Source organism: Anabrus simplex, chromosome 10 (assembly GCF_040414725.1).
Source record: "Anabrus simplex isolate iqAnaSimp1 chromosome 10, ASM4041472v1, whole genome shotgun sequence".
Taxonomy (NCBI): Eukaryota; Metazoa; Arthropoda; class Insecta; order Orthoptera; family Tettigoniidae; genus Anabrus; species Anabrus simplex.
Genome location: NC_090274.1, coordinates 87,961,266 through 87,986,751, shown reverse-complemented (window position 1 = coordinate 87,986,751; position 25,486 = coordinate 87,961,266). Strand labels below are relative to the sequence as shown.

General features: G+C 36.6%; 1 long non-coding RNA gene across 1 annotated transcript in view; it reads right to left on the bottom strand.

Annotated features, from left to right (window-relative positions):
• Window positions 1–16,340: 16,340 nt before the first annotated feature.
• Window positions 16,341–25,486, bottom strand: part of LOC137502432 (uncharacterized) — a 34,550-nt gene continuing 25,404 nt past the window's right edge. Inside the window, exon 4 of the long non-coding RNA XR_011018793.1 lies at window positions 16,341–16,416. This is a non-coding gene — a long non-coding RNA (uncharacterized lncRNA). The remainder of the gene's footprint in view (window positions 16,417–25,486) is intronic.

The window sequence follows — 25,486 nt, the reverse complement described above, 5'->3', positions numbered from 1 at the left end:
AGCTGACGGCGATAATTAAAGATTGAATTGTGGAAGTTGGACTGTATTAACTTAGTTGGACCATTCAAATATACTACTTAGAATATTATTCTTGTCAACGTACGTAACATAGCGGACGTCAAGTTAAGTTGAGCTGCCTACCGTGTGTAATATTTGAATGATATCTACAGGAAGTATTGTGTGGCAAATTTACTAATCTTTCTTGTACTAGTTTCAGCCTGAAATTCAGGAGGATAGTGATGAATATCATCATGGTGTTGTCACATACTACTATATGTGTTGGTGCAGAAATGGAAGCTTAAACCCATGTGACCAGCTGACAGGCAACAGGATGAGAGGAAGGCACCTATGACTATTATTCCTGAGGACGACCAGTCATTCGACATCGTGAAGACGCCTTAAAGCTAAGTCGACACAACTGTCTAATATAATCTGTTTGGTAGAAGTATAGTTACGTAGTAGAAATTAGTAAATGGTCTGGCAGTATATTTTAGTTATGTAGTCGTAGTACTTTGCCATATTATAAAGACAATAGAAGATCTTCACATAGCCTATTTATTCTTGTCAGATAATAATGTGATATTGGAACGGCGTACACGGCTTATGTGTTATACTAAGTGTGTCAGGTAGTGACAATTCTCGGAGTGTGTCTTACAGCTTTATTATAGCCACGATTGGTGGGGAATAATGTTAGAGTATTCGTGTATGTAGAATAGATGTTTCTGCATGTACAGTCATCGTACAGAGGCGAGACATAATCGTGCATGCTATCTATTGGGTGTATGATAGCACGATATTGGAACTTAAAGTCTTAAAAGAGAAATGATTCCGTCATTTTGGATCAGAACCCGTGTAGATGAGTGCGGAATAGAGATAGTTGAATCCAGATATGAAAACCGGTAGGTGGATTGAATCTTTGAGAATTATACACGCGTAGGACTTGCTATGTGATGTTAGATTGAGTTTGTGATATCCCGGGGTGGATCAGAAATGTATTATTGTATAGTAGGAATCGTTATTGGAGATTTCACTACTGTTAATGTAATAATTTGGTCTTCGAGAGAAATGATAATATAATGAATAAGCGAAGTAATTCTTCGAGAGTAGAATCACGCCATATGGTTACTGAGGCAAGTGATAATTTGATAGTGGATTATGATAGATATTTGCGTGATTTAGGATAAGGAACCTACGTCTGTTTGAATTTGTGTACGTTTTCGAAGAAGTAATCTTAATTAGATTTATCCCGAATTCTCTATAATTCATGACTTTAATGTTCACGATAATTCACGATGGTTCTAGACACCATTCGAGACTGCCTGAACTCGAGATTTTCCAGAATATTCGAGGATTTTCATCCAGGTCATATGATTGAACTCTAGAAATTTCACGATATCTTCGGCTATGATAAACTTATACTCCGACAATATGATCAAATTATTCAGTAATATTCCGACAATATGATCGTCTTTATGTAGCCACATGTGTAGATAGTGTATAATAGGGTGTAAATAGTAGTGTATTTTTGTATTATCGTATGGTTATGGTGTTTTGGAGTTGATTTTCTTTTGTCTCAGATATTGTTACACGATGCGGATGATGTTAATTTCTTCGTTATTTGCATTTAGAAGTTGTGATATGGCATTGAAAAAATTGAATTTTGAGTTAAGCAGACCATTTTAAATGTGTATTACATTTCCAGACTTTAGTAATTTATCTATTTAATTTTGTTAATCCAGTAAGCGACTGGTAATGGAACAGATTATTATTTCATTGAGCCGACTCAGTTTTAAACAGAAATTGAAGCATCAAATTATGTAATTGTAAAGAATCGTAAATTTTTGAATCGATAAGTGGAAATTTAATGGGAGTTTGAGCAAAAGTTAATTCAAATTTTTTTCTTTTAATATTTCAGAGCTGATCGTCTGAATCCAGAACTTTCAATAAATCAAACGGAATCTGTTTATCTGATCAAAATATTAAATGAATATGTAATTATGATTTGCTAGGACAAGATAGGGCGTGAAATCATGTACCACCCCATTTGATTATTTCTTTTGTACTTCAAGAGATACATTTATAATTCATTAACGATCATTCACATTATCACAAGTTAGGAGGATGACAATTTGAGAGTATTTTGTTATTAATAAACCATGCCATATATTAATTTTATTCTGTATTTTATTTGTTATATGCCGCAATTCAGTCATATTTCCTAAGCATGCCACATCCTTCGATTTGTTATGTGTGCGTCTAATTTATGAACTGAGCACACCTGAGGTGTCTCGGTGTTCTCCGACTGTAGCTTTATAGTTGCATTATTAACTAGACAACATTGGAAACAATCTCAGAGAACGAGACCGCTAAACTGAGAAGAAATTAAGAATGCTGCTATTCTAATTATTTTGAATTCAACGGCGTTTCTCCATCACTTATCACATGCATTTCATCTGGCACATTGCCTCCTCTCAAACTCGGTTTCTCAAGTTTTTCCGCTCCCCTCCTAGCCATTCATAGTGTTGGCATTTCTACAAAAAAACCACTGTCAGCCTGAATTTTCAACACAGGGTTTTCATCCTGTTTTCTGGATGGTAAAAATTTTAGACTATGCGGTCCGCCACCTACCACAAGCACTTATTGTTCGTTTCCATCTGTATCATTTTTCTTTTCTTCTTAAGCTAGCACACTTTTTGGACTCAATTATGTTTTATATTAACCTTTTTTCACCGAATTTGTCTCTGCGAGTTATTTATTGCTCAATCTAAATGTAAATATTGTACGGTATATTGTCATTGTATTATTTCCGTCTTGTCTCCTTTGCCTCCTTCATTATGTTGTTTAGCACATATTTAGCTTGTATTATCTAGACTACTTTAACCCCCCGCCCTTATTTCACTGAACGTGGCCCATCTAATGATAGAATTATTGTTTGTATTGAATTAGGAAGATATATTTATTTTTTCTCCTTTTCAAATTAGACCATGGCATTTTAATTAGAAAATTGTCGCGTTTTGGTCTGACCCATCCTTGGTTAAAAAGCTTGCATGTTATCTTACTGCACGGAAACAATATGTTTGCTATTATCAACATGAGTCTTATGCAAACAATGTTACTTCTGATGTAGCACAGGGTCTAACCTTGGCCCTTTATCCTTCATTTTATAATATTAACGATTTGCCCACTAGAATTAGATTTTTTCAATATTTATTATATGCTGATGATGTGAAACTTTTTAAATAAATTTAAAATGTTGATGATAAGTCGAAATTACAATATGATTTGTATTTCTTATACGCATGAAGTATTGAAAACTGTTCGCGACTTAATATAAATATATGCTGTTTTCTTCAGATTTCAAATAAGAAAAATACATTGAATTATAAAATATGGAATTATAAACGAAGAATTTAAAGTTGTTCAATCTGTTAATGACTAACGGGTAATTGTTACAAGAAACTTTAGTCTTCAGGAGCATATTAATACTATGGTTGATGATTCCTATAAGAAATTGGGTTTTTAATTAGAAATTCAAGAGATTTCACTAACACGTATGCACCCACTTTATTGTTCAATTGGAGTGTGTCTCTGTTGGTGGCACATTTAAATAAATAAATAAATAAATCAATCAATCAATCAATCAATCAATCAATCAATCAATCAATCAATCAATCAATCAATCAATCAATCAATCAATCAATCAATCAATCAATCAATCAATCAATCAATCAATCAATCAATCAATCAATCAATCAATCAATCAATCAATCAATCAATAAATAAATAAATAAATAAATAAATAAATAAATAAATAAATAAATAAATAAATAAATAAATAAATAAATAAATAAATAAATAAATAAATAAATAAATAAATAAATAAATAAATAAATAAATAAATAAATAAATAAATAAATAAATAAATAAATAAATAAATAAATAAATAAATAAATAAATAAATAAATAAATAAATAAATAAATAAATAAATAAATAAATAAATAAATATAATGCTACAAAGATTTTAAGTTCACTTCTATCATTCTTAGACCATGCAGTATTTCAAGACACAAACAGCTAGTGCTCTGCCACCTAAGCTACTCAGCCTAAGTTAGTCTGCAAAGTTTCCACATCACCTTTGTCCAGTCATCCTTAGATCAGCCCTTTAGGCTGATGACAGTGGAGCTCTAACCTCCTAACTTAGACTATATAGCTATCTCTCAACAAGCTGCCTCTGTGGATCAGCGGTAGAGTGTCGGCCTCTGGATCCCAAGATAGCGGGTTCAAACCCGGCAGAGGTAGTCGGATTTTTGAAGGGCGGTAAAAAGTCCATTCGACACTCCATGTCCCATACGATTTATGTAAACATTATGGTATGCGATTAGAAGTCTCTAAAGTTCAAATCTATAAGTTCAAAAAGTTAAAATCAACAAGTGAGTCACTCCGTGGTCGCTCAGCTCTAAGATCGACCTTCATTACGTCCATATAATAAATTCAAATGTGTTAGGCGTGACACCACATTCCTAGCCCCATATAAACAATGTATACCCACTATCTTGTGCAGAAGTATGTGTTCAACTCCGATTCCCTCAGGATCAGTATTGAACATTACACAATCGCCCTAGTCTCATTAGCCAACATCTTGTTCCATGTCCAGCACCGAGTCCCCAAGATCACCCTCCAATGTTCCCCTCTATGAATAAAGCCTTACACCATGTCCCTAGCCTCATTAGTACAAAGTGTAGCCGAAATTTTGTTGCAATGTCCGCTGCGAGGGAGCTAATGCCCCTGCAGATTGCACAAAAAAATAATTTTAGGTAAGTTGTCAAGTTTGGAAGCAGTATTTTGAAGGCAGTTAATTACCTCGATCTTTGTGAAGTAAAGGATGGAGAGGGATACTGGTAATGACTTAGCTGTGTTTAGGTACATATTCATGCTTTTCCCTGGCTCATTATTGCCACCTTTAAATTTCTCACTGAACGTTGAGGCAATGACCTCGGGGGAGGCAACTATTGTCATTAGAGTAGAATGTGTGCTGATTTGCCGTATTAAGGTATTAACTTATGTTTTTGCTGTTGTTACTTATCTTGTTTATGCAGTTTTTGTATGCTTAGTGAATGAATTTCTTGGTGGCATTCCTCACACATTTATATTTGTCCCACATAAGATTGCGTGTATCCTGTTTCCATTTCCTGTAAAGTATATTCCTTATGCATATCATTTTGACTATTTATTTTGTGATATATGAAGCCTTTTTTTGGTAACGATGGGTAGATTGCTTCTTAGAAGTTATGATAGCAGTTCCCAGCCAGCTTTCTTGTAGTAATAGACTGCTCTAATATATTATTTTAATGGTGGTTTCTTGTATTTTGTGGTAGCTGTAACTGCTAGCTGTTCGGAGGAATAGGGAATTACTGCTGTTTCCAGTACTGAGGATTGGAGGGTTAGTAAGGACAAGAGTTTTCATTATACAGGTTGGTTCAGTAATTAATTATTCAAGGAACAAGTTGTAGAATCCTACAACGAAAGTTGCTGCTAACGGACTAATGGGAAGAGGCAGGATATTTCCAAGATAAAATCACCAGCCTTGTAGATACTTCTGAATCAATGTTGCATATTTTGTTCATGTTTTCGAGACAGCAGGTATCCCTCATTGATGTCAACGGTGGAGTTCGGAGCTCAGTACATGGAACCGAAAAGGAACTTGCTTCCAGCGAACATGAATTCCACCAAAACAAATTCTACTATTGTTTCCAGCAATTCAAAAAGCACAGGATTGAATTCGGGTTTCATGGCAATAAGTGATCCTCCCCCTGAGGTTTCCCAAATACTATGTATGACTGAGGTACCACTTCTATGTCATAGATTGACGAATTCAGCCAGGTTTCACTAATGCACACAATTGCAACAAGAGTGGCCAGAACTGCCTGTCTACACTTCACATATTTCAGGCTGTAAAACACAGTAACTGTCCTGTTATGTCAGTCCAATATTCTGAGTGGCTAACATCATTATTTACGCTGCATGAGGTCATGTTAAAAAAAGATTGTGAGATTGAGGTGAACTACATTTCCAACATGACCATGCCTCCACCCCTGAGTTAATCTTCTACAGTAGAGATGTATTAATCATTGCACATGTTTCTGAACTGGTGAGTAAAAATTGTACATGTCACAAACAGTTGATTCACATTATGTTTATAATTACACATGTCGCATGCATTTGAATGAGTCTTCTGAGTTAGGTCCTGGGTTCAATTCCACATCTCCACTAAGAGCAACTGAACACATCACAAGGTGGGGAAATAATACGGGCGGTTTGGAAATTTTGCTCCCTCCGGCAACCCTCCAACCCCCCTGACGTCCAATACCCATTCCTACTGTAGCGGTATAATTATGAGGACTATATGGAATTACCGCTACACCGGAAATCAGTTCGTGTGGAATTTAAAAGACAAAGAGAAAGGAAACTACTGTTTAACCTTGCCCAATGGAACGCAACTCTGCGACGATTAACTGTTAAACGTTTAAGGTTCTTATTGGTGTAGATGGTAATATAACTGTGGGCAATTGCTTCGCCACTGGACTTTTATTGTACGTTCTTGCGTATGAACTTGCTATTGGAAAACTCCGCTGCTTGACCATCGACTGTTCTGCACGGCGCTCCCTAGCTGCTGTTATTCAAAATCTGACCTCTGTTCCAGCGTTCGACGAGTGCAGGCGTGATGTCGCTTGCCTTGCTGCCATTCGCTATGGCAGGCAAGTATGATTTGAATCCACCGTGAGGTGATTGTGATAGGAAGGCGTAGGCCAGTGTAATACTTTTATATTTACGTTTTCTTTATTTGGTAGTGATGTAATTTAAATTTGTGTGAAAATTTGGAATACAACTTTATGCGTGACTCTGGACTGGTAAGTGATCATCTAGCATGATATTAACTCCATCAGACTTCCCATGCAAACTACGGTGCATTTTTCTGCAGTGAGTAAAACGCCAACATGGCTACCGTCGTCGATGTTTCTGAATTAATATTTTTGGGAGACGTCTTGTGAACCACAACATCAGTTTACTACTTACAGGAGAGCAATGTTTATTCACTAAATTATATTCTGAGAAGATTTTCGTGTGAATGTTTTTGAAAGACAGGTATTTAAAAATGTCAATAATAATAATAATAATAATAATAATAATAATAATAATAATAATAATAATAATAACTCTTTTCTGTCGAGAAAATCTAGTTGAGAGTAATGTGCTGGTTTCGTAAACATTCTTATGGTTTTCTTACTCCCAAACCTGCTAGCGTGCTGCATCTTGGTGATGTGATAAAGATGGTTTTCCAGGCTTTAATAAAATGGAATTGTTTCCAGGCTACTGGATAAATATGTTAGCTGTTGGACACTCTCTCATAATTATATTTTGTTAAGGTAAAATTTTAGGTAGATTCATTATATTTTGATCCTTCTGAAATATAATGAAGTTGCTAATTTTCTTAATATTATTTGCCTTGTATGCATTGTTATATCGATCTTGTGACCGTTAGATTGTCTGATCTTGATGTTGTCTATAATATTCCGACGCATTTTTTATTGAATTCCGCCAATGTAAATATGTTATATGTTATGTTATATTTAAACAAGTGAATAATTTCTATTGATGGACATACTTTCGCGCCACGAAAACAGTGTGGTTTCAAATGACCTCTTTTAACAGGAGCTGTGACAAGTAAATGTGTGTGTATTCTGTTGTACCTCTAGCCTCATAAGGGCGACTGAATATTTAAAATTAATTTAAACCCTAGTGAATACTGAAGCGTGCTTTGGATTGCATTTTATTCCATTTTTAAAATTAATTTATTCATTATTATTATTATTATTATTATTAAATTTTCCTTCCTTTAAATGTCAATTAATGGCTACGGTTCTGAAGCTACACTCCATTTTAACTGCATCGTTGTGGTATGCTTCCGTCTTTTATTTGCTTGATAACGGTTTGATTTGCTCGCATTGTCGCGGTGTAAGTCAGTGTTGTAACAATATTTGAGTTGTGCGGACGTTCGTTGTTGTGTGATATACTTTTGCCGTTGGTGTGATGAACTGCGTCACGAGATGAGTTTTAATTACTTCAATATTTTTGTGTTACCTTATAATGGTTTCCATACAATCATTTATTTGCTTTTCTTTTGATGTGGGCTCTTTCTTCATTTAATTTCGCCTACCATAATGCTACGTTAGGACATTATCGTTCTGTTGGGGGACGCGAATAGATGTCTTCATTTGAAATGCTTCCTGTTCACTGAGGGATCTCAAACCATGTAAATTTTAAATGTATTAATGCCTGTTGGCTTTTAGTTGTTTAATAACAATTTGGAAAATTGCAAAAGGTTGTAAATTGAAAGGGGCGCGCGTACCCAGATAGGTGCACCTAAAGTATAAATGACTTTAAAAAACACTTCCTTGAAAAGAAAGGGGTTCGACCTCGAAAGGTAATTTGTTATGAACTTCAAGGTCAAACTCAAGTTGATTTCTTCTTGAAAATATTAGTGAAATTTTTAAAATGGTTGAGGTTGTAGGTATTCTAACTTGGTGGCCACGCTTGGTGGTAATTCTTTGAAAACGAGCCTTGCCATTAGTTTACCTTTTGAATTTAATAGATTTGAATTTGTTTTATATATTTGAATTGCACCACCCACCCGCCTTATTGTCTCTTATATTGTATTAAATTTTGGTCTTTTAAGTGTGACGGTGAGTGTTGTTATTGTCAATTGCTCTATCGTTTTAGCTTCTTCCACCCTCTGTTATGGTCGCTGACCTATTGGTTTTTCCCAGATTCCATCACTTCCCCTTTCTGTGTTTGTGTTTGATCAAGGCCCTTCCCTCCGTAGTTGGCGTGAATCCGCGTTGGGAGGCGCCTCTTATCTCTTTAGTGGTAGTGCTGACAGTCGAAGACTTGGGCTGCGATATTGTAATTTTTTTTATTGAGCCCTTCTTCGATTGTTGGTGTGCCACACTACGGTGAACTGTAGACCTTCACGTCTACACCATGCCCAAGAATTAATCTCACATTTAGATACTAATAATAAGCACTTATTAATTTACAAATCTGTATACAATTCTCTGTTTGTCAAGGAGTACTTATATACTACTTCTGCAGATGTTATTAAACTTTATACCATAAAAACGACACAAAATCGGAGAACTCATATCACTACAGAGCTGCTTGCCACCATTTTGAACTATTTCCTGGTCATTTTGTTGTGATGAGCAACAGATTTAAATATTCAAGAATAGCATTCTTGCAAAACTAAACATTTCAATCCTTCACTTCCATCCAACACAGCCAGACATGAGGCAGTGTTTCCAACATTCCTATCACAGAATATACTTTCCACGTGCCTGAACATTGAGGATGCCGTGGCCAAACTCACGCTCTGAATCAACTCCACTTTTAATTTTGTTTACTCACTTAATTTAACCGTACCAGGATGCATTTCTCAAGTAGGTTGCTTACCTGTTACTCATGACCATATTTCAGTTCTATTGATTTGATAGTTCTTGGAATAGGGGTTGTAGGATTTAAAAAAAATAGAGCACGACTAAGTAGTATTGTAGTGTAGTCGTATATTAATTGCCTTATTGTTGTGTACTATCCCAGACAATATATCCCTCCGTTCATTTATTTTTTTGCAAATAAGTTACTTTATTTTTTAATTTAAAATTTCCCCCCCGTAAAAAATGGCTAAGGAGCGCGAGTGTACTTATTGTGGGTGTGGTGAGGCATTGAGGGGTATGAGGGAGGAGTTGGAAAGTTTGAGGGAGATAATTAGGATTCTCACAGAAGACAGGAAGGAAGATAGGACTCCCTCAAACAATGTAGAGGTTACAGTAGGTGTACAAGAGGGAGGGAAGGAAAGGGAGGAGTTGTAGAAGACAGGTGGTCTAATGTTCTAAGGGGAAGGAGATTGCAGGCCAAGGGCTCTATTCAGGATCAGAATTCAGGACAGGTGTCTGTGCGAAATCGGTACGAGTCACTCCAGGTAGAACAACAGAGGGAAGATGAGGGACAAGGAACTGTTGTTGAGATGCGTGGAAGTAGGAGGAAGGGAAAAGGTAGGAAAGGGAAATGTAGAGTAGAGGATAGGAAAAGACAGGTGAAACAGGGTCATGGGAAGGAGAAAAGGGAGGAGGAAGTAGCTTCTGCAGCTATCAGCAAAGATAGGGCTGACCAGGAGGGGAGGGGATCAAATGAGGTGGATAGGGTTGAGGCTCTGGTCATGGGGGATTCCATCGTTAGACACGTGGGGAAAGTGTGTGGAGGAAAGGGAACCAGGGTAGAATGTTATCCAGGAATTAGGTTGAGGCAGATGTTGAGGAAAGTAGAAGAGAGGGAGGAGGGAAAGGAGAAGGTGGTAGTGTCTCACGTTGGTACCAACAACGTAAGGCAAGCTGATATAAGTACCTACATAGTTGGAGATGTGTGGGATCTGGTAAATGCAGCACGGGTGAAGTTTAAGAAAGCGGAGATTGTTATTAGTGGAATACTGTGTAGGAGGGATACTGACTGGAGGGTGATTAGGGATTTAAATGAGACTATGGAGTGGGTATGTCGGAAACTGGGAGTGAAATTTCTAGATCCTAATGGGTGGGTAGGAGATAGGGATCTGCGCTCGGATGGCCTTCATTTAAACCGCAGTGGTACGTATAAGTTAGGAAATTTGTTTGGAAGGGTAATAGGGAGGTACATTCAGGGAAACGGGATGGCCTAGGGAGCGGTGATAAGGGAATAGGGAACTGGAAATCAAGTAGGGATGACATAAAATTGTTAGTGTTGAACTGTAGAAGTATTGTAAAGAAAGGAATAGAATTAAGTAATTTAATAGATATATATTTACCAGATATTGTAATAGGAGTTGAATCATGGCTGAGAAATGATATAATGGATGCAGAAATTTTCTCACGGCACTGGAGTGTGTATCGTAGAGATAGGATAGGAAAGGTGGGAGGGGGAGTTTTCATTCTGGTGAAAGAAGAATTTGTAAGCTACGAAAAAGTTAGAGATGAGACACATGAAATTCTAGGTGTAAGGCTCATTTCTAAAGATAATAGGCAACTTGATATATTTGGAGTGTACAGATCGGGAAAGGGTAGCACTGATGCGGATTCGGAATTATTTGATAGGATAGTCAGCTATGTGGGAAACGACATGGAGAGAAATGTGATTGTAGCGGGAGATCTGAATTTGCCAGATGTAAATTGGGAAGGAAATGCGAACGACAGGAAGCATCACCAACAAATGGCAAATAAGTTAATATGGGAAGGACAGCTGATTCAGAAAGTGATGGAACCAACCAGAGGGAAAAATATCCTGGATGTGGTGCTGATAAAACCAGATGAGCTCTATAGGGAAACTGAAGTAATAGATGGTATTAGTGATCATGAAGCTGTTTTTGTGGTAGTTAAAAATAAATGCGATAGAAAGGAAGGTCTTAAAAGTAGGACTGTTAGGCAGTACCATATGGCTGACAAAGCAGGTATGAGGCAGTTTCTAAAAAGTAACTATGATCGGTGGAAAACGGTAAATAAAAATGTAAACAGACTCTGGGATGGGTTTAAAGAAATTGTTGAGGAATGCGAAAACAGGTTTGTACCTTTAAGGGTGGTAAGGAATGGTAAAGACCCACCTTATTATAATAGAGAAATAAAGAGACTAAGAAGGAGGTGCAGACTGGAAAGAAATAGAGTTAGAAATGGCTGTGGAAGTAAGGAGAAATTGAAGGAACTTACTAGAAAATTGAATCTAGCAAAGAAGGCAGCTAAGGATAACATGATGGCAAGCATAACTGGCAGTCATACAAATTTTAGTGAAAAATGGAAGGGTATGTATAGGTATTTTAAGGCAGAAACAGGTTCCAAGAAGGATATTCCAGGAATAATTAACGAACAAGAAGAGTGTGTATGTGAGGATCTTCAAAAGGCAGAAGTATTCAGTCAGCAGTATGTAAAGATTGTTGGTTACAAGGATAATGTCAAGATAGAGGAAGACTCTAAGGCCAAAGAAGTAATAAAATTTACATATGATAACAATGACATTTACAATAACATACAAAAGTTGAAAACTAGAAAAGCGGCTGGAATTGATCAGATTTCTGGGGATATACTAAAGACAATGGGTTGGAATATAGTACCATATCTGAAGTACTTGTTTGATTATTGTTTGGTCGAAGGAGCTATACCAGATGAATGGAGAGTTGCTATAGTAGCCCCTGTGTATAAAGGAAAGGGTGATAGACATAAAGCTGAAAATTACAGGCCAGTAAGTTTGACATGCATTGTATGTAAGCTTGGGAAGGCATTCTTTTTGATTATATTAGACATGTTTGTGAAATTAATAACTGGTTCGATAGAAGGCAATTCGGTTTGAGGAAAGGTTATTCCACTGAAGCTCAACTTGTAGGATTCCAGCAAGATATAGCAGATATCTTGGATTCTGGAGGTCAAATGGACTGTATCGCTATTGACATGTCTAAAGCATTTGATAGGGTGAATCATTGGAGACTACTGGCAAAAATGAGTGCAATTGGTCTAGACAAAAGTGACTGAATGGGTTGCTATATTTCTAGAAAATAGATCTCAGAGAGTTAGAGTAGGTGAAGCTTTGTCTGACCCTGTAATAGTTGAGAGGGGAGTTCCTCAGGGCAGTGTTATCGGACCTTTATGTTTTCTTATATATATAAATGATATGAGTAAAGGAGTGGAATCGGAGGTAAGGCTTTTTGCGGATGATGTTATTCTCTATAGAGTGATAAATAAGTTACCAGATTGTGAGCAACTGCAACGTGACCTCGAAAATGTTGTGAGATGGACAGCAGGCAATGGTATGTTGATAAACGGGGCTAAAAGTCAGGTTGTGAGTTTCACAAATAGGAAAAGTCCTCTCAGTTTTAATTACTGCGTTGATGGGGTGAAAGTTCCTTTTGGGGATCATTGTAAGTATCTAGGTGTTAATATAAGGAAAAATCTTCACTAGGGTAATCACATAAATGGGATTGTAAATAAAGGGTACCGATCTCTGCACATGGTTATGAGGGTGTTTAGGGGTTGTAGTAAGGATGTAAAGGAGAGTGCATATAAGTCTCTGGTAAGACCCCAACTAGAGTATGGTTCCAGTGTATGGGACCCTCACCAGGATTACCTGATTCAAGAACTGGAAAAAATCCAAAGAAAAAGCAGCTCGATTTCTTCTGGGTGATTTCCGACAAAAGAGTAGCGTTACAAAAATGTTGCAATGTTTGGGTTGGGAAGAATTGAGAGAAAGAAGAAGAGTTGCTCGACTAAGTGGTATGTTCCGAGCCGTCAGCGGAGAGATGGCGTGGAATGACATTAGTAGACGAATAGGTTTGAATGGCGTTTATAAAAGTAGGAAAGATCACAATATGAAGATAAAGTTGGAATTCAAGAGGACAAACTGGGGCAAATATTCATTTATAGGAAGGGGAGTTAGGAATTGGAATAACTTACCAAGGGAGATGTTCAATAAATTTCCAATTTCTTTGAAATCATTTCGAAAAAGGCTAGGAAAGCAACAGATAGGGAATCTGCCACCTGGGCGACTGCCCTAAATGCAGATCAGTATTGATTGATTGATTGATTGATTGTGAGTGAGTGGTGTTTGGCACTTCTACCATACATTGCGCATGATTGTGCACAAATCAGCCACTAGTTACACTGTCAGATGTAAGATGGCTTGCCTCTTTCATATGAGCTCCCATAGCAGATAATCTCCTGTACTTCTCTGCATTAACATGCTCCTGATATCTAATTGTAAGGCTTCTCCACATTGTCCTACATATGTTTTTTTACACTGATTGCATATCTACTTATAAATGCCTGACTACTGAAATTCGTCATCCTTATGTTTACTGACCTTGTTATGATTGAAGAGTCTATGTTTCGTGTTGTAGTTAGTTGAGTATGTTACTTCGGTGCATTGTTTCTTAAACGAGATTGTTATTTCGTAAAGCCTCGGGTTATTAAATGTGAATTTCATGTACCCCTTCGGTTTCTCCAATTGTTGCTTTTATTTTATTTGTTGTTGATATTTGCACTTAGGAATGATTTTATTGATGAATTTCAAACTATAAATGTTAAAAAGAGCTTGCTGGCAGATGTGAGCTAGTTCCCCCTTTATGTCTTTTTCTATTAATGGAATTTCATAGGCCCTGTTTACGACGCTATAGTAAGCAGATTTCTTTTGTGAAATAGGGTGTAAGGAGTCGCTTTGTATTGTGGTCGGTGTAAAAGTAGGTTTTCTGTGTATTCGTAAATGGAACTTCTTGTTTTCCTGCATTGCCCGAATGTCTAGAAAATTCAGTATGCCTTCTTGTTCTTCTACAGTAAATTCAATATTAGGGTCTAGGTTATTTAAGGTATTTAGAATGTTGTGATTGTTATGAAGTTCATTATTTATTATGGCATAAGTGTCATACACATAGCGCAGCCAGGGATCTAGGCCTTTAAGCGGCGTACTATCTGAGTGAGTTCTAGGTAATCGAGGTATATATTAGCTAAAATCCCAGTAGCCGGAGCTCCAATAGGGAGTCCATCTTGCTCATTTATTCTATTATTGAAAGAAAATAAATTATGGTTAAGTACGAATTCCAAGATAATCATAACATTTTGTATTTCAAGTTTCCTAAAGCGTTTGTGTTTCAATAGATGCCTTTTTATAATCTTAATGGTGTCTTTTATGGGAATATTAGTATAAATATCTTTAATGTCAAAGGAGCTTCTTGTGTGGGAGGATGTTAATTTAAAGTCCTTAACAAGCTTGAAAAACTCCTTGGAGTTTTCTAACGACGTTTTGGTGAAAAAAAACGTAATTTGAGTTAAAACTTACGGATGAATTGAGAGGTTTTGTATGTGCGACTTTTTACGAAAGTTAATTACCGGTCTAATAGGAACATCGTTTTTATGTAGTTTAGGCTTATCCCTTGCTTTGGGAAGTCCTGGGTTCATATTTATGAGCTTCTGTATTTCTTGGTTGTTTAAGAGGAAGTTACTTTGTTTTAGTATTCCTTTCAAGTTCCTTTGTATTTTTAGGGTGGGGTCCTTCTCATGATCTTAAATTTGATGTTATGGAAAAAGGTTTCTATTTTCTTAATGTATTCGGTTTTGTTTATTATTGCAACTGTTCCACCTTTATCGGCTTTCGTTACAACTACATTACTTTGTCTAATTTTACGTTTTTTTAATAGTCGGAAATCGATTCTAATCCTTTAATTACAGAGGGAATATTTTTCCTAGCTTCGCACCTTAGATCGTTTTGAATATCAATTGGTAGGGTCTGTATGGCCGATTCAGTTTCTGCTAATGTTTGTATTAGTCCTTGACTTTATTGATACTATGCCAATTGAGATTTGGTCCTTTTCCTAACATTTGTAATTTCTGTTCTGTGAAGGTTGTGGAAGTCTTTCATTATTGAAGGGTGCCTTAAGCTGTGGTGTATTTTGTTTTGCTGGTGCATTGTTTTTTAGATTTTCTAGTTTCTTATTTAATGTGAACTGTTTATTTTTCATTAGACACTCTATTTTATCTCTGCTGTATTTTTGTACGGAATCCCATTCTAGTGGTCACTAGATTTGTTGAAGCTGAAAGGTGCGCTTAATAAAGTTCCCTGTTAAGGAACGATTTCTCCCTGTACATAAATTTGATTTCTCTTTTAATCCAAAGATGGTTGATTCTTCTTTGTATTGTAATTTGGAATACAGAATGTATGTTGTTTCTTTGCGTCCCTTTTAAAAATTTAGGAATCAGGTAGTTATTAAGACATTCTTAAAAAATATTGCATCCTTACTTACTTTTGCAAGTTTCATCTTTAGTTTTAGATAGATGTTTTCACTATTTCTTGCTTGGATAGTGTTCGTATTGCAAACTGTGCACTTCATAACCGCATCGATGAATTCAATCAACTAATCATTAAACAAATTAATATAAAGGTTCGGTTAGGTGGTGTTTTAAATTAATTTGTTTAATAATTTTTGATGGTGACAACTAGGCAGCCTGCTGATCACTAAATACTACAGGCTGACTTATTGTAATTTTGTGGAATTTTCTCATGAGCCATTATCAAACCAACAAGTTTGACCATGACTGAAGTACAGGAGACAAAATTCGAGAATGACCTTGATGGACCTGTTCTCGCCTTGAACCCAAGATATTGGGATATCGAGGACTTCACTCCATGTCTTGTCTGCAGAGGGACTCAAGATATAAATAGCAAATTCCATAATGTCGAGGATTAGAGGTGTAAAATCTAATTAAGCTAAACAGTACTTACGTGTCTTCTTCTTTGACACAAGCGACCAACTGACCTACTGTGTGCTCATCTACAGTTATTTCATTCTTAATATCGCTGGAAGGCTGTAATGAACAAATATGCAAAACAAAGTAAGAAACGTACAGTAAACAGATTACTAGAGTAAAAGTTTATAAATAGACATGACATAGCTGACAAAATTAACTACATAATTGCACAATGAAAATAACAATTTATTCTCCCAATATAAAAATGAAACAAGCAAACAAGTGTTAAGTCAAAGTTATATGAAGTACACGAACAAGAAAAGGAACCCATAATAAGATAAAGAGGACAGCACTGGAAGAGGGAGAAAAAGAAGAAGAAAAACTTGAAGGACGACAATAATCTCTGCAATTCTTTTCTTCTTTTCCTACAACTTTCTGTCACCACGTTCATCCTTTATGTGTTCTTAAATGACTGGTCACTTGTTAGTTTCTTGCGTTCCCACAGATGACTCTGATTGTCAGATAGACATGCATTGGATCTTAACCTGAGAAAGGCCGATCTCTTTCTTGCCTACCAGGTTCAAGTTCGTACAACAAATAGTCAGTTGTTGGACTTTTCACTGACTCTAGACAATCTGAAGGCATTATTAATATGGACTTAAAATATTTACATGGTTCATGGTGTGGTTACTGTAGTCACGTCCTAGTTTGTGAACCACGGGCAATGGCTGAGTGGCCTAGTAAGTGGTCCTGAGAGTCGGGATACCAGTTGCTGTGGAATGGGAGTGGGCATCTCGGACATATTCTGAATCATGGCCCTCCTTGTGCTCTGGTGGCTAGGGCTATACAATCCACTGGTGGTTCATAACCCATTTGAGGAGATATTCTCACTTGGAATATGTGTAAGTAGGGTAGCATCCTGCTTCATGAATTTACCAAGCTCAGAACATTTTAAGCAAACCTCGACCTACGGGAGTAACGGAGTCCCACTCCCATTTGACTGGCGAGGGACTCCTTGGAAACAACATGGCGAACGAAATGGAATTCGATGGGGAGCTATCAATATTAATGGGGCTTATGGAAGAATGAAAGTAGAACTAGCTAAGTCTGCAAAGAGGATGCACCTGGATGTGCTAGGAGTAAGTGATATTAAGGTAAGGGGAAATGATGAGGAAGAGATAGGAGATTATGAAGTGTACTGGATGGGTGTTAGACAGGGAAGGGTAGAGTATGGGGTAGGGCTCTTTATCAGGAATACCATTGCACGCAACATAGCTTCTGTTAGGTAAGTAAATGAGCGAATGATGTGGGTAGATTTGGCAGTTGGTGGAATTAGGACGAAAATTGTCTCAGTGTATTCACCATGTGAGGGTGCAGATGAGGATGAAGTTGACAAGTTTTATGAAGCATTGGGTGACATCGTAGTCAGGGTCAACAGCAAGAATAGAATAGTGCTAATGGGCGATTTCAATGCAAGAGTTGGAAATAGACCTGAAGGATATGAAAGGGTGATTGGTAAATGTGGGGAAGATATGGAAGCTAATGGAAATGGGAAGCGTTTTCTGGACTTCTGTGCTAGTATGGGTTTAACAGTTACGAATACATTCTTCAAGCATAAGGCTATTCACTGCTACACATGGGAGGCTAGGGGTACCAGATCCATAATAGACTATATCTTAACCGACTTTGAATTCAGGAAATCTGTTAGGAATGTATAAGTTTTCCGGGGATTTTTCGATGATACAGACCACTATCTGATCTGTAGTGAACTAAGTATCTCTAGGCCTAGGGTAGAGAACGTGAAATCTGTCTGCAAACGAATAAGGGTGGAAAATCTCCAGGACGAGGAAATTAGACAGAAGTTCATGGATATGATTAGTGAGAAGTTTCGAACAGTAGATCGTAAGCAGGTTCAGGATATAGAAACTAATGGGTGGCATACAGGGATGCTGTAGTAGAAACATGAAGGGAATGCCGAGGAAGAACTGTGTGTAAAGATAGGAAAAGGCGAACATCTTGGTGGAATGATGAAGTGAGAGCAGCTTGTAAACGTAAAATGAAGGCTTATCAGAAATCGCCCCAAACTAGGGCCGAGGCAGACAGGGATTTGTACGTAGATGAAATAAACAGAGCGAAACAAACATATGTTGAAACCAAAAAGAAGTCTTGGGAAGATTTTGGTAATAACCTGGAAAGGCTAGGTCAAGCAGCAGGGAAACCTTTCTGGACAGTAATAAAGAATCTTAGGAAGGGAGGGAAAAAGGAAATGAACAGTGTTTTGAGTAATTCAGGTGAACTCATAACAGATCCCAGGGAATCACTGGAGAGGTGGAGGGAATATTTTAAACATCTTCTCAAGGAAATCATCATGGTGGTGTTGCAAACAGTCAAGCTCATGGGGAGGAGGAAAATGATGTTCGTGAAATTATGCTTGAGGAAGTGGAAAGGATAGTAAATAAACTCCATTGCCATAAGGCAGCAGGAATAGATGAAATTAGACCTGAAATGGTGAAGTATAGTGGGCAGGCAGGGATGAAATGGCTTCATACATTAGTAAGATAAGCATGGAGTGTTGGTAAGGTACCTTCAGATTGGACAAAAGCAGTAATTGCTCCTGTCTATAAGCAAGGGAACAGGAAGGATTGCAACAACTAACGAGGTATCTCGATTAGTATACCAGGCAAAGTATTCACTGGCATCTTCGAAGGGAAGGGTTCGATCAGTAGTTGAGAGGAAGTTAGATGAAAACCAGTGTGGTTTCAGACCAAAGAGGGGCTGTCAGGATCAGATTTTCAGTATGCGCCAGGTAATTGAAAAATGTTACGAGAGGAATAGGCAGTTCTGTTTATGTTTTGTAGATCTAGAGAAAGCATATGACAGGGTACCAAGGGAAAAGATGTTCGCCATACTGGGGGTCTGTGGGATTAAGGGTAGATTATTAAAATCAATCAAAGGCATTTATGTTGACAATTGGGCTTCAGTGAGAATTGATGGTAGAATGAGTTCTTGGTTCAGGGTACTTACAGGGGTTAGACAAGGCTGCAATCTTTCACCTTTGCTGTTAGTAGTTTACATGAATCATCTGCTGAAAGGTATAAAATGGCAGGGAGGGATTCAGTTAGGTGGAAATGTAGTAAACTGTCTGGCCTATGCTGACAACTTGGTCTTGATAGCAGATTGTGCCGAAAGCCTGCAGTCTAATATCTCAGAACTTGAAAATAAGTGCAATGAGTATGGTATGAATATTAGCCTTTCGAGGACTAAACTGATGTCAGTAGGTAAGAAATTCAACAGAATTGAATGTCAGATTGGTGATACAAAGCTAGAACAGGTCGATAATTTCAAGTATTTAGGTGGTGTGTTCTCCCAGGATGGCAATATAATAAGAGAGATTGAATCAAGGTGTAGTAAAGCTAATGCTGTGGGCTCGCAGTTGCGATCAACAGTATTCTGTAAGAAGGAAGTCAGCTCCCAGACAAAACTATCTTTACATAGGTCTGTTTTCAGGCCAACATTGCTTTACGGGAGCGAAAGCTGGGTGGACTCAGGATATCTTATTCATAAGTTAGAAGTAACAGAATGAAAGTAGCGAGAATGATTGATGGTACAAACAGGTGGGAACAATGGCAGGACGGTACTCGGAATGAGGAGATAAAGGCTAATTTAGGAATGAACTCGATGGATTAAGCTGTACGTGTAAACCGGCTTCGGTGGTGGGGTCGTTTGAGACGAATGGAGGGGGATAGGTTGCCTAGGAGATTAATGGACTCTGTTATGGAGGGTAAGAGAACACCCGAATTTTGGAATTTATTATTATTATTCTTATTATTCTTATTAATGATATGAGTGTTATAAACTAATTTCGAGTTAGTGTTGTTAGTCCTAAAAGCGATTCATAAATTACGTTTTTTTTTTCATAGATTCGTAATACTATATATTTTACTGTTATTGTTTGTAAATACGGCAAATTTCTTATTATCTTTTTCTTTTTGTTCTTGTATTAACGTAGTCTTAGGCTTATTTTTCATTTTATTTATAATCCTGTTTACAAACTCTTCATTATAGCCATTCTTGTATGCTAAATGGTATATAGTATCGATTTCTTTTGTAAACAGGATTATAAATAAAATGAAAACTAAGCCTAAGACTACGTTAATACAAGAACAAAAAGAAAAAGATAATAAGAAATTTGCCGTATTTACATATAATAACAGTAAAATATATAGTATTATGAATCTATTCAAAAAACGTAATTTAAGAATCGCTTTTAGGACTAACAACACAAACTCGAAATTAGTTTATAACACTCATTTCAATAATAATAATAATAATACATTCCAAAATTCGGGTGTTTATAAACTGAAATGTGCTAGTTGTTTAAAAAGTTACATAGGACAAACAGGTAGGAACTTCATTATAAGATATCAGGAACATACCAGAGCCAAGAAATACAGCAGATACTCGGCCATGAGCGAACACGTGACCGACTCTCATCACATGTTTACAAACATAGATAATGACCTCTAAATACTGAAAACCGTAAATAAAGGCCATTTATTAAACATATATGGTGAAATCTACATTTATCTGGACCAGAGAAACAATCCAACAAACAATATCAATGAGCTTTCTGAGAAGTATAACATTTTATATGAAGAACTATTAAAAGCGAAAGTTAGGAAGAAACGTCACGACTCTTAACACGTCACACGCTCGGTGACACTGAGGTTGTTCAACTTGGGACACACTCTCCTACTTCCCCTCCACACTTCCTGCTCAGCGTAGCTACTACCAGTACTTGTTTTAAAGCAGATGCACACTTACCTCGGTAGAAGTGAGTCCTTCTCCGCACATCGGGGCCAATAATAAGGAGCAAGTAATACAATTTTGTTACATTGCGTTATATTTATTTCATCTTCCATCTTCATCTTACACTTATATAATTTTTTATTTTTTATTTTATTTCAGATAAGATTATATCCATTGCTACACAGAACTTTACCATCACGGCCCCGATCTGACTTGAAATTCTGAAGCATTTAAATTTTATTATACCATCTAAGGAATGCTTATTAGGTTTTAACAAATCTTTCGCCAAGAGATACAAATTAAGTGTGCTATTTAAAACAAGTGATATTTTTAAGATTTTATAAGCAGCACTGGTATTTTCTAAGAACATCAACAAGAGAAATATGGACAGTTTAGCTGTTTTATCTGTTTTATGACTTGCAATTTTAACAAAATTTCGAAGATCTTGTTTTAAATGTCAAAAATTTTAATGTGTCTTTCCAATTTTAATACTTATTTCTGATGTATTAATGTTAATTTGTTACTAGCTTATGATGTCCCTTAGGGGACAAAACATGTACTAGATATAATAAATGATATATTGTATTGAATAGGCGCACCACTTAATTATAATATTTAAGATTATCTTGAATATTCATTGATTGATTCGTTGTTTCTTGCCGGATTTTTAACAAACCTTGTAGGAATAGAGACAAAATATGGGGCTACATGGTGATGTGGATTTTACCCAATTATTGCTGTGAGAGAAGTTATTAACCGAACAACATTTCGAACATTACATGCTGACGTAGGCTCTCTCCTGTGTCACGGGAGGCAGGCTATGACGTCAACCCAATCTACGTCACACACACAGGTTGCTCGCTGTACCTGGCTGCCTTCTGCTGCTGAGCCGGCGCGTAGCACGAAGTTTAAGCTTTAATTGCGGGGACTTAGTTCCAGACCGCTGTTCCCGGTACAGTATATGTGGCTCACCTTGGACAGCCTGTTGAGAAGCTAAGTTTAAATGAACGGACTAATACTGATGGGTGGAGTATAGTGAGGTACGTTATGTCTGATGGGGAGAGGGGGAGGAGCGGGTTGGGGGAGGAGATGATAGGAAGAGGGGTTTAAGCCGCGTCCTGTGAACAATGTGGTACGGGTTTGTAACTTGATAGGATATTGTGTATCGCGCTAAATATTGACTGCCTATTGGGAAGATCGACATATCTAAAGATATTAATTAAAAAATTAAAGAGATGTTAGTTTTTTCTGAGATTTTGTTCAGGTACGAATTGGAGTTAAAGAACTGATCAAAGTGAATGAAGCATTCCTCTGTGACGTCGAGAACAGGGCCTTTGTTTACATTCATAAAAACTTCTAAATCGTGTTTTATGTTACTGAGTTATGCTTGAAATCCTGAATGTGTTGTCCGACTGACGAGTATCTATTACATTTGTGGCATTTACATGTCCCATGTATCTGATTTTGAAGCTAATCCCCGTCTGTCCAATATATGAGAACTCATAGTTTTGACATTGGAATCCGTAGACACCGTTTTTGATAAATGTCAGTTTTATTAATTGAGCTGGTATTATATATGATGTCCGTATCTCCATTATCAGTTTGATATGCAATTTTAGTGTTATGTTTCTTCAAAATATTTGTAATGCTGTAAATATCTTCATTGAAAGTAAAGGTTGAATAAGTATCAGGCTTAGTTTTCGCTATAGTTAAAGTTGAATTTAAGCGACATCTGCGTTTATTAAGGGGGGGGGGTGTGTGCATGAAATACATGTGCAAATATAATAATTCCCCAAATCTACAATTTTTAGGGTACATAACTCAAATTTAGTACAGAGGTTAAGAATGGTTAAATGCATCTCTTCACTATTTTTCATAACTTAAGCAAAATTAAATTGAAGCATTTTGCAATTTATAAATTTTATGACCCCCGTGATCAACAAAGGTACCATTTTCTGATACACTTTTCAACAAATTGTCAGAAAAATTGTACAGTGTAACCTTAATATATATAGAAACACTCCACAGAAGCATTTTTAAATACAATGATATTTAATTAATTTTATGTTTAATTATTTTGTAAACTGAAAAAAAATACCAATAAAAATCTATATTTCTTCTTGTATATCTCGGCGTTCAGGAATGATATTAAAATTTGGCCCTGTGTATGTGTTTGCTATACACACAGCAATGGAGATGCCAAAAATCATGGCTCTATCTCTTCCAGTTTCTGAGAAAGGTGTACTTTAATAACGGAAATGGTAATTCTGAGAAAATGCACTTTAAATTTGATCTTATCTTTTCCTTTCAATTCTGTTTATGAAAAGGCTCCAGAAGTGAACTGAATGTCCTCCTTTCCTTCAAGACTTCTCTTTTGGTTTCTTGTTTTCTGCCTTCCTTGCTTTACCAGGTCTTCAACTGACATTTCAGTTGCAGAGAGGCGCTGTAAATCTATTTTTCTCAAGATATCTTGAGTGAAAATTCCAACATTAAAGCCCATTATCTCTAATATCTTCATCCCCACTAAGTTCCTGCCATTAAATACAAGAACTGTATCATACGTTGCAATTCTGACAACTGTAGCAGATGAATATGTGGTTGTAGGGCATCGTTTCCTTACGAGTGAATTTAGAGATTAATTTGGATTTGGGTTTTGCAAATAACACACTTTTGAGAAGTTCAGGATCGGCCAGAAACCTGTAAGTGGGCTTGACAACACCTAGGATACATTTTGGAAGCCTCTGCTTGTGGATGTAGGGGGAGTGTAGATATTTACAGCAGCTAATGTGGCTCAGATTACGAATGGGTTGTTCATCTGTTTACACCATATGAAAATATGTATCCGATACAGTCCTTACTTCGGGCCTAACCTCAATCCTGGTTTGTTTCTCATGTCTTGCGTTCACTAACTTCTGCAAAATCAGTTTACTTAGTCTTCTATACACTCTTTGTGACCATAGCATTATTGAATGATGAAAGAATCGAACACATGTGTAAATCTCCGTCAGTAGCAGAAGGCAAAACAAGAATTTATTGCTTCTTCATAAACAAAGCAGCTGGTTTGGTATTGTTTCTATGATGCAGAACACAGTCATAGATGATATATAAAACCAAAGAGTATGTATCACAGCCTTCTAGATGTATCCCGTGCAAGTTTTCTTGAAAGAAAACCACGGAATCGATCTTCACCGAGCTAGTATTGAAGTAATGGGAGTAAGGTCGCGTCACACAATTATTTATTATTTTTCAGGCACTTCGGATGCAATTTCATCCTTGAAACTTTGGGAACATACTGTCAATGAGTTCTACCATTAAATAAAAGATAAATTGAAAATTGACATTTTGGGACCATTTCTTGAACGTCCCAACTTAATAATGCACTATGTAAATGCATTATCATACTCATTATATTTAGCTATGGAGCAAATTATATTTAATTCCTTATTTAAATTTTCAAATTTAGTGGTATACTGAATGCCCGGTCAACCATACTGCTGTAGGTAGCACATGTGTGTGCTTTGCGATGGAAAAAATCTTCCTTGATGGTAGTAGATATCTGTGTCATTTTCCTGTAAATATTGTATTCTCTAGAAGAAGGAATTCTGTTTAATGTGAGATCTAGAAAATTAATGCTTTCATTTGACTCATATTCCAGAGTGAACTTTATATGTGGATCAATATTGTTTAAATTGTTAAGGGTGGAACCTGCAACAGTAATTCATTTGTCGCGGATGACGCGAGTGTCATCTACAAACCTGGCTCAAAATTTTATGTTCGCAAATCACTATTGTTATTAATTGCTGTATGCTCTAAATAGTCAATGTACATTTCCGCTAATATCCCTGAGGTCAGCGACCCAACAGCCAATCCTGCTGATATATGCAATTATTAAAACGGAAGGAATCATCTTTAACTACTAGTGTCAAAATTTCCATGAAATCTTGGATATGAATTTACTGAGGTTACTATATTTAATGAAATTATTTCTGATAATAGGAAAAAGTTTCTTAGTATTGATACTCGGATACATTTTTGTTATGTCAAAAGACTGCAACCAGTGGAAAGGCTGTATTTCAAAGCCATCTAGATTTTCAATTAACTCAATGGTTTTTTCACAGACATATTCGACAGAAAATTATAATTCTTTCTTAGAAACTTCTAGATAAATTGTGATAATTTTTACAATGGGCTTGGCCTATAATTGATGATGGGACATATGGGGACGCCAGCCTCATGGATCTTAGGTAAAGCTTTCGCTACTGGCAGTCTGAGGTTCATAGTTATTAGTTTTGCCTTCTTGTGTTCTTTAAATAAGAATTAAGTATTCTTAGGTTTGATTTTAGGAGACGTATATGTTGGGTCGGATCTTTTTTAGTCA